A 9371-nucleotide genomic window follows, 5' to 3' on the forward strand; every position below is an offset into this window, starting at 1 on the left:
GACCAAAATGGTTAATTGACACCCTATGGAGTTATTGTCCTTTATAGTCAATTTTATAATTTAACAATTTTCATAAAATTTGTAAATTTTTACTAACATTTCCCTCTGAAACTACTGGGCCAAGCTCATTATCGATAGAGATAATTGTTAGCAGCAAGACTGTTCAGTAAAGTAAGACGTACAATCACATCACCATCACTAAAACACAATTTTATCATGAATCCATCTGTCCTTTGTTTAATATTCACAAAGCGACACAAGCTCTTTAAAGCCTCTAGTTTACCATTTGGTTATTTATGATTGTTTTTACGTCAATTATTTTATAACACGCACAGTTTTATTCCCTTTGATCTTTATTTACACAGCATATTAAACCAAGTTTAATGTACAATAGACATAAGACAATTTTTTTACATGAACAATAAAATTGAGAAAGGAAATGGTAAATGTGTCAAAGCGACAACCACCCGACCATAGAGCAGACACCATTTACATGACGTACAGTATAGTTAAAATCAGACAATGACCTGACAATAATTGAATAAGAGTGACAGTGGTATTCACACGAGTATAAGACACAAGTTCCTTAATTTTGTTCGATTATGATAAATGAGCTATGTCACAGATTTTGGTTAAATTTTACAAGAGGAAAAGCAAGGAGACCAACAAAACATATAAGTCGGAGAGAGACAGCCAAAATCAAGGCAAAACAATCGCATAAATAAATTCAAGGACCATAAACAATAATTCAAAGATTAACACTAAAGATAAAACATCTCTTTAGAATATATTGCTTGATAAAAACAATAATCGTCATTGTAAAAAGAAATGTATCTATGTTTAACCGTTGCAAATAGGAGATAAGTACAACAAGCTTCGGTTTTGTGTTGTTCAAAACGTTTAAGAATGTTGAATTTGTCGATCTTCAATATGAATGAAATTAAATTCATTCATTCAGATCAATGACATATTGTATTTCTGTTTATTTAACGATTAAAAAGTGTGTGTGTACAAACAGAAAGAAAAACCAGTCATAAATTTTATTGTTTTTAATTTTATTTGTCAAAAACAATAACATATCCTCGTCGTTTATACTATAACTTTCTTCATTCAAGTATTAACCAATGACATCTGAAAAATATATAAATATATTGTAACTGCATTCCATTATGAAATGGTTCCTATAAAATATTTTAGCATTTTGGTCTTCACCAGTAAATTTCATTTTAATCCTATGAAATATTAGAAATAAAAGTTGATGATGAAGATAATGATTGCAGACTGTTTCACATCCAGAGACAAGCTAAATTCATATTCAGGTAAACATCAGGTAAAAGTAACATCACAAAAAAAAATCCGAGGAAGATTCAAAATGGAAAGTCCCTAATCAAATGGCAAAATCAGAAGCTTAAACACATCAAACGAATGGATAACAACTGTCATATTCCTGACTTGGCACAGGTATTTTCTTATGTATAAAATGATGAATTGAAACTGGTTTATAGCAAGCTGAATATAAAATAAAAATATGAATACAAGGAAAGGTAAACGTCAATGAGACAGTAATGAGATACAACATATCACACAGAAAAAAATACACCACGTTGGAGATCAACAAAAGTAATCGCGTCTGGCGTTTAAAAAAATCATAAAGCTGGTACATTATACTATTGTATAACTTTGAAGAACTAAACAATAAATTTTAGTCCAGTTCAATATACATATATCTACAGAACTAAACTGATATAAGTTGTCCGTTTATGATATCTTTAAATTTTCTAGAAACTAAGGCTTCAACTCACTATACAAAGTTAACCTTAAACACATTTAGGTTTTATATTTATTTACTTTTAGTAAAAAAATCTCATCAACTGGGTCATTATCCCTAATGCGTCTCAAATTGAAGAACTCCAACTTTGTGTGTAAACAAAAAATCTCTTTGTAGTGATATTAGACATGTTTTTATTTTTAACAAGTGACTAAGCTTAACTATTTGTTTTGAAGAAGAGGAACGTAGAATAAATGTGTAAAAACTGTGTGGAGTAATTAAATGTATTCAAAGAAATCAATTTTCAAAAAACTAATTGTGTGAAAAAGTGATTTTGTACCACAAGGAGCTGCAACACAGAAGGATTTTCGAGTTTTGCTTGTAACTACGGAAACATGATTCTCACTACGTATCCAAAATAATAAATGACATAAATTATGTGAAAATATCTCAGCTTCGAAACGACCGTCATACAAATCCAAGTTTACGATATGGACTGAGCTACTGAAATAAAATGTAACCTGTACAGCATATGGAAAGTTACTTGTGCATATTGACCCGTACGGTTCGATTCTGATTAATTCTTTCTTTTAGATATTCGACGCTGATTCTTGATGATAAAGGTGAGAGTTTTCTTTTAATATTAAATTTTAAAATGCAACAAATGATTGAACGGAATTGTTTAAAACAGTTGATAATGCAGAGAGTATCACAATATGGACCAGATTTGTCTCAATACAAGTTTGTGTTGTTGATCGAAGTTCTGCTCGTTTTCACTCATACTAATAACTGAAAAGATTAAACAGAACTATAACATAATAAGACGCCGATTATTAAAAGAACAAAAATCAAATAACGAAGTATATTGGACAAAAACAAGAAAAGTGACAAATAAAAATTCCTGTCCTAAACTTAAAGTATTATGTCATAGGCGTCTTAGCTTTAATGTTAAAACATTGTTGTGATGTCATTCTATTGTTGTATTAGTTTTTATTTCAGTTATTGGACTATGATTTACCTGTAAGAAACCATTATGTTACCTTTAGCTGTCCAATATTTTTAAGAATATCCGTCCTCTTTCTTAAAAAGTTTGGCCAGCTGGAGGTAGCATAACTGATTCTTACAGATAAATGATAGTCCAATTACTAAAAATTAAAGAAAACTATCAATTTCGCCAATTGTGTTTATCATGTGAAAGAAAAAATACAACCAAATAATAAATGCCAATTACAAAAATAACCATTTTATTAAAATCCCCATATAATAATCATTATAACATTGTCACTCTCAAAACATTTTCATGAGAAAAAAAAATCACTTTCAAATTGATTTAAACACTACAAAAATATTTAATCTCGTCCGTCATTGGTTATCTAAATTGACCTCATTTGTTGCTCTATTTCGACCTAACATTATTTCCATCTACAATTAAAAACAAACAACAATTAAGTAATGCTTCTTACGTTTGACAGATCACGTTTCAATACAAGGACCATAAACAACATAAACCTCACCCCTGTGTAAAAGTGTAAATCTAGAACTTACTTCATGAACTACGGGACTACAATAGTTTATAATTTTCAGGGTTCTGTGTTGATTTACACGTGGTTGTTTTCAAAGTTTGATATTATTGCTTGAATATGAATATAATGCAACATTTTCCTTATGAACTACGATGGATATGGGAACTTAAGCAGAATTAAGGAAACGTTTTTGCCAGTATCTGTTAAACAAATCAACCATGTGTTCGATTTGCGCTTTGTTTCTATTGATCATTATATGTAAGAGAGAGTTTGTTTTGGCAAAATGAAATCGAGAGACAAAAATATGTTCCGTTAATATTAAAAATAAAACAACACAAAGTACATCAATACACAAATCAACGACAAAAAGAGGAGACACGACCTTCCAGGAAAATGATCGATAAAAAAGATGGATTATCAGATTATCAGATGGTACCGACTACAATAGTTTATAATTTTCAGGTTTCTGCGTTGATTTAAAAGAAGTTGTTTTTTAAGTTTGATATTATTGCTTGAATATGAATATAAAGTTACATTTCGCTTATGAACGACGATGGATATGGGAACTTAAGCAGAATTACGGAAACGTTTCTGAATTTTATCTGTTAAACAAATCAACCGTGTGTTCGATTTGCACTTAGTTCGTATTGATCGTTATATGTAAGAGAATTAATTAATTCAATAAGATACAAAAAATTCAAAGGAAAGGACTACATTTTGAAACATAATATATATAAAACTTGCCTTTCTCAGCTGCTCAAAGTACTAGATCCACTTTGTATTCCACACTTACATCGAATATATCTAAGTACACATTTGATTTTAATCCATAGTTTGAAGCAACACAATCACTATTCACCATGTCTTCGTTTTTTTGCATTAGGAATATACTTTCAACGATTTTATAATTATAAAAAAGAAGCTGTGGTTTTGATTGCCAGTGAGACAACTATCCACAAAAGACCAAAATGACACAAACATTAACAACTATAGGTCACCGTACGTCCTTAAACAATGAGCAAAGTCCATACATTTATCCATTTTGGAACGCAAAACGCACGTAAAGTAATTCACGGTGCATATTTAGAGTACTCCTTCCTCACGCAAAAATTCCCGATATGCATATCCCGAGTCTTAATTTACATAATGCAATACATGTTGACAATGTTTACCTCCAGCTGTACATTCTCTTTTCTGTTGTTTTAGTTGAGCTAATGTTTAAAAGGGGCAACATGTAGGATACATTTCCATGTAAAGAAAGTTTATTCACATAAAAATTTTCACAGTTAACGAAAATAAGTCTTTTTTATTTGATTGCATTTTTTCACATTTCTTACGTGTTAAACAATGTTTTAGTTAAGATATAAGCCTTTAACAGTCCATTCGTCAGACCTACATGTCCAACATTTTACAGAATGGACTGGTGTTGGCTTATAGCCTTTACATAACAACAAAATATAATAATCAAAAATACTAATAAATTAATTTTGTTTTCTGTCTTGCGCATTGCTGCAGACATCCGCTCTAGTCGACATTTGTTCTGGACAAAAACATCATAGATATCAGGGACGACAATCTGGTCGAAACAGTAAGGATAAACGTGTATCGAAGAACAAACTTTCTCCCAGACAGTGGCCCAAAACTAGTTAAAACTCACCAAGGAAGACAACAGTAGTGTCTATCAGGACACAAGTGATATTGATCATATTGATAAGATTGAGGACAGGGTAGACTCCACACGCATTGTCCTCCATGACTAGCGCAAGTGTGTTCATCACCTATAAGATGAAATTATTTGCTGCAAATTAAAATTGTTTAGATAAAGGATGCTCTACATTAAATATTTCAGGGAAATTTTGAGTTGAAGGTTCCAAAGCTTGAGTTAATGAAATGCATAGAATGAGTAACTTTATTTTGTACCATGACGTTTTCTGAGTTGAAAATATATTAGAAATCTTCTGCCTCTATATTTTCTCTAAATTTGCTGCTATGAAAATTTGAATCATATCAATTTAGGTTAACACCTCTGCAACGATTTTATAAGGTTTTGGAATTTGTAATATGTATAGAACATCACTTATAAGACATTAATTGTCGAAATGTACATATGGTGAAGTAAAACTGTTACTGTCAATGTTATATAAGTAAAAATGTTGAGTTACTCGACTAACTTTGGCTTTACTTGATCTCCATTTGGTTTGAATGTTTTGTATTGAATTTAAATTTCAAATATATCGGCCTCGATCATCAATGAAGCGATATTGAGTGATCTTGCCTTAACACTAAAACCACAATGGACTTTTGTTTCCCAAACATAACTATGCATCACTTAAGAAACAGCTGGCCTCCGTAAATCCAAACTAATAAGAGAGTAATAATAGAATTAAGGCAACAGTAGTATACTGAATGAAACAAAAACAACCCCGTTTTACCAACTGAAACCGAGGGAAACACATCAACTATGAGAGGAAAAACAACAACACAACAGAAACACTGAAGTGCAATGAAAACAAACGACAATGCCACAAACAGAACACAGAATATACATAAACGATGTGTCCATGTGTCCACATTAGCCATTTCATGAAATGCAGATTCACTCATAATAATCCGCTGATAAGAACTATTTCTTCCGTATACTCCCGTTGATCCAAATCATTGATGATCGAGTTTTCCCAGTGTTGATATCATAAACGAAAAAATGTTGAAATGTACCAAACACAACTAACCTGGATCTGATATCGATGACATCACAAGGGTAATAAACAACAGTATCTGTATACCCCTCATCTTGTTTGGCTCGAAACTGATATTGCAGCTGATTTATATCAAGTAAACTAGTATTTATACAAATGTGTTTATCAATCATTTATGAAAATTAAGAGGAAACGTTTTGAAATAGGAATTTGCATAATTCAATCTTATTTGAACAGCTGTTGCTGTTAAAATTACAAAATCAAAAATTGTAACTAATATTAATCTCGCTAGAACACAAGATATTATGCAATTTCGTGTTTTTAAAGACATTCTCAATTTTTTAAATTCTACAAATTAAGAATAACGACAAAATAATTAGTTAAATCTATCATGGTTATTGATAATTATTTATTCAAATGTAACTAAAACATGGATATGCAATTAACTTTAGTTTTAACGTTAATACGATAAATTCCTAACATGTCTTATTTCCAGTTAAAATGTTTATATGTTTGGATTAAATTATCCCTAAACTTTAAGTTGAATTCAAGCATACATTTTCACTACTTGCTTATTACACTAGACTTGTGCAGCTAATACTGTACTATAAATTCAGTCCTGAAAAAGACCTATTTCCAATATCCGAAAATGTACAAAAAATGTATGGCATTCGATTTACACACTGAATTTTAGAGAATTTGTGTCCAATTAGACGATGCAAAGGAATACATTTATAAGTAAATATATTTGATCATTTTTTGAGATTTTATATAGACTAGAATACACCCGCAAAATTCTCGGGCATTTAGCATGTTTAGATCGTGAATAAGAGTATTTAATCTGTTGAGGGATGCAATTTGTAAAAATTTTTATGACTGGAGAAATTCAGGAAAGTATCAAAAGTAATTTTTAGACCTCCTTCTTATTTCCAATATTCTTTTTTTTATTATATCTGCTAGTTTTATTAATTTATGCTTTTAACATTATACTATAAAAAGCATGCCATTTACCACCAACTTTAAGTTGAATATCTGGCACGACTATAACAGTGACCGCCATGGATAATGAATTTGGAATTGATTAGATGTAGAAAATAGATTTTATTGATAGTATATAGATGATCATAGTTTATTCGGAAATAATCTCGTCCCCACTATTTATGATAATATTGTGACTTTAATTCAAAACTGTTCTTAATGGAATTTAAGATCTATGACCTCAAAGTCCGTCCGTCGACGGAAACAACATCCGGACCCCTTTATTTTCTTTTTACTTTCACAATAAACCAGCCAGAATAGTCATCAGAGAGGATAAAAACTGTGACTATGCATGGTATCTATAGGACACAGAGGCATGGTGATTAATTTATTATGGAATGAAGAGAGGAGACACACAAAAAGGTATTCTCATTTAAAAGTATAGATTAATGAGTAACAGAAATTACCAACATCTTACCATAACAACCACTGACACCCGACCCTGCCGAAAAAGATATGCGATCAAAAGCAAACGACAAATAATATAGAAAAAGAGGGTTGAGGATTTCAAAGAAGATCAGGATCTGCTTACCTTTCCTCAGCACTAAATTTTTAAAGGTGTTCTGGTAGATCATGTTTTTTTCTATGTTGTGTTGGAATACTGTTGTTTTTCTTTTTGTTTATATTCTGTATCTTGTCATGACATTCTCAGTTTTTTTTTTCGGTTATCACTTTTGACAATCTTTTAGTAAAGACACATAATTTCCCAGGTTACACCATTTTAACTGGCTCTAAACTTTCTTCCTGTTTTGCCTGCGTATTAAAGACCGTCTGTGCTCAAAGTGAAATATATAGAAAAGAAACAAACATACACAGCGCAGCTACAAACAAGTATTACCACTAGCTTGAACATAGACATGAAATAAAAAGCCCCACATAATTAAAATATCAGGGTAAATTTTAACGTGTTATTGTTGGAAGAGCTGTAGAAAATATTGATACAATTCAGAGAGAATACTTCTTACCAGTTCCAAAATGAAATTTAACAATGATATATGGACAAATGTGTCTCTTTCACATATATTAGACTGCAAGAAGTTCAATTTACTGATTTAAAAAGTATGCTCGTGCATGTTCACACTATACATGCTTTATATACAGAAGTGTGCTCCTTACGCAGAAACTGCTCCAACAAGTTTATGAAAAGGAAAGAATAAAAAAAAAACATTACGAATTGGTTGATCCATAAGTGGTTAACCATCATGTCGCCTGGTTTATTAGGTACCGATGGTGACCTATTTCCGAACATGATTATTTTTCTGAGCGTGAAATCACATTGTTAGAAAACGTGTTTATCCAGCGTCCATGTGTTTGGTTACGAAGTTTTATTTGTAATTCGGTTCGGACATTGTTTTGTGTTTTATCGTTTGAAGTGGTGATTCTATTTTTTTTCATTTTCTATTCGCATGTTAAAGTAAAGATAATTAATCACCCAGTTTATTTGTATAATTTGATTGTAAAGCAATTATGAGCACAGGATGCACCTGTTTTACATAGTTGTGACTTGGAAAAAGGCCGATATAGTAAGAAAGCGTAGTTAATTGCACAATTATTAACTTTATTAATTAATAATATTAATTCGAAGTGATAATATATTCACATTTATAAAAATAATATATTATTTTTTCATTTCAAGCTACGTTTACACAATCATACACAAAGAATGCGTGACGGTGTAAATTGCAATTTTTAATTTCTTTATGCATTAGTTTTGTAATGATTACAAGCATATTGAATGCCAGACTGCATTTGAATATATAAACCAGTGGGTGTTATATGTAATGAATATTTTAAAGAATTACCCAGAGAGAATTTGATGTTGAATTATTTATAAATTGTTAATGACACGGATCTCCCACGTTTCGTATTAATATTTTAGTGTGAATTTGTTTTGAATTCGAATGATTAAGTATGGTTCACAACATTGTTAGATGAGGTATGAACTGGTTGATTCTGTACGTTCAGATGCTGAGTATAAAATGGTATAAAAATAAAAATTTAAAAAATCGTCATACCTTCACTAAGATTACTTTTGAAAATATGTTGAGATGAATTGGTTGGTATGTTTGTAGATACCCGTCTTTGCAACTATTCGCCATATTACTGGTGCGGCCATTATTACATATAAAACAAATATTTGTCACGGGACATCGGGACTAAAGGTTCAGACTATGAAAAGCAACACATGAGAAGAATTACACAATATGGATACGAAATTGGTTTGATCAAATTGGAATTATGCATAGAGCAAAATTAATCTAGGACACCAAATATTTCATTTTCATACATAAGTTTGTCAGTAAATCATATGATATAGTTGTTTCCACGTTTAATGATATATATAAA

At 30.8% G+C, this 9371-nt stretch overlaps 1 long non-coding RNA gene across 1 annotated transcript; it reads right to left on the minus strand.

The window, feature by feature from the left end:
• Positions 1 to 1034: 1034 nt before the first annotated feature.
• On the minus strand, positions 1035 to 6134 carry LOC134709224 (uncharacterized). Its single transcript, XR_010105927.1, has 3 exons — positions 6021 to 6134; positions 4949 to 5069; positions 1035 to 1131 (listed from the first exon to the last, which is right to left on the minus strand). It is a non-coding gene; the product is annotated as an uncharacterized LOC134709224 (long non-coding RNA).
• Between the last annotated feature and the right edge of the window lie 3237 nt (positions 6135 to 9371).

This window comes from Mytilus trossulus, chromosome 3 (genome assembly GCF_036588685.1).
Source record: "Mytilus trossulus isolate FHL-02 chromosome 3, PNRI_Mtr1.1.1.hap1, whole genome shotgun sequence".
Taxonomy (NCBI): domain Eukaryota; kingdom Metazoa; phylum Mollusca; class Bivalvia; order Mytilida; family Mytilidae; genus Mytilus; species Mytilus trossulus.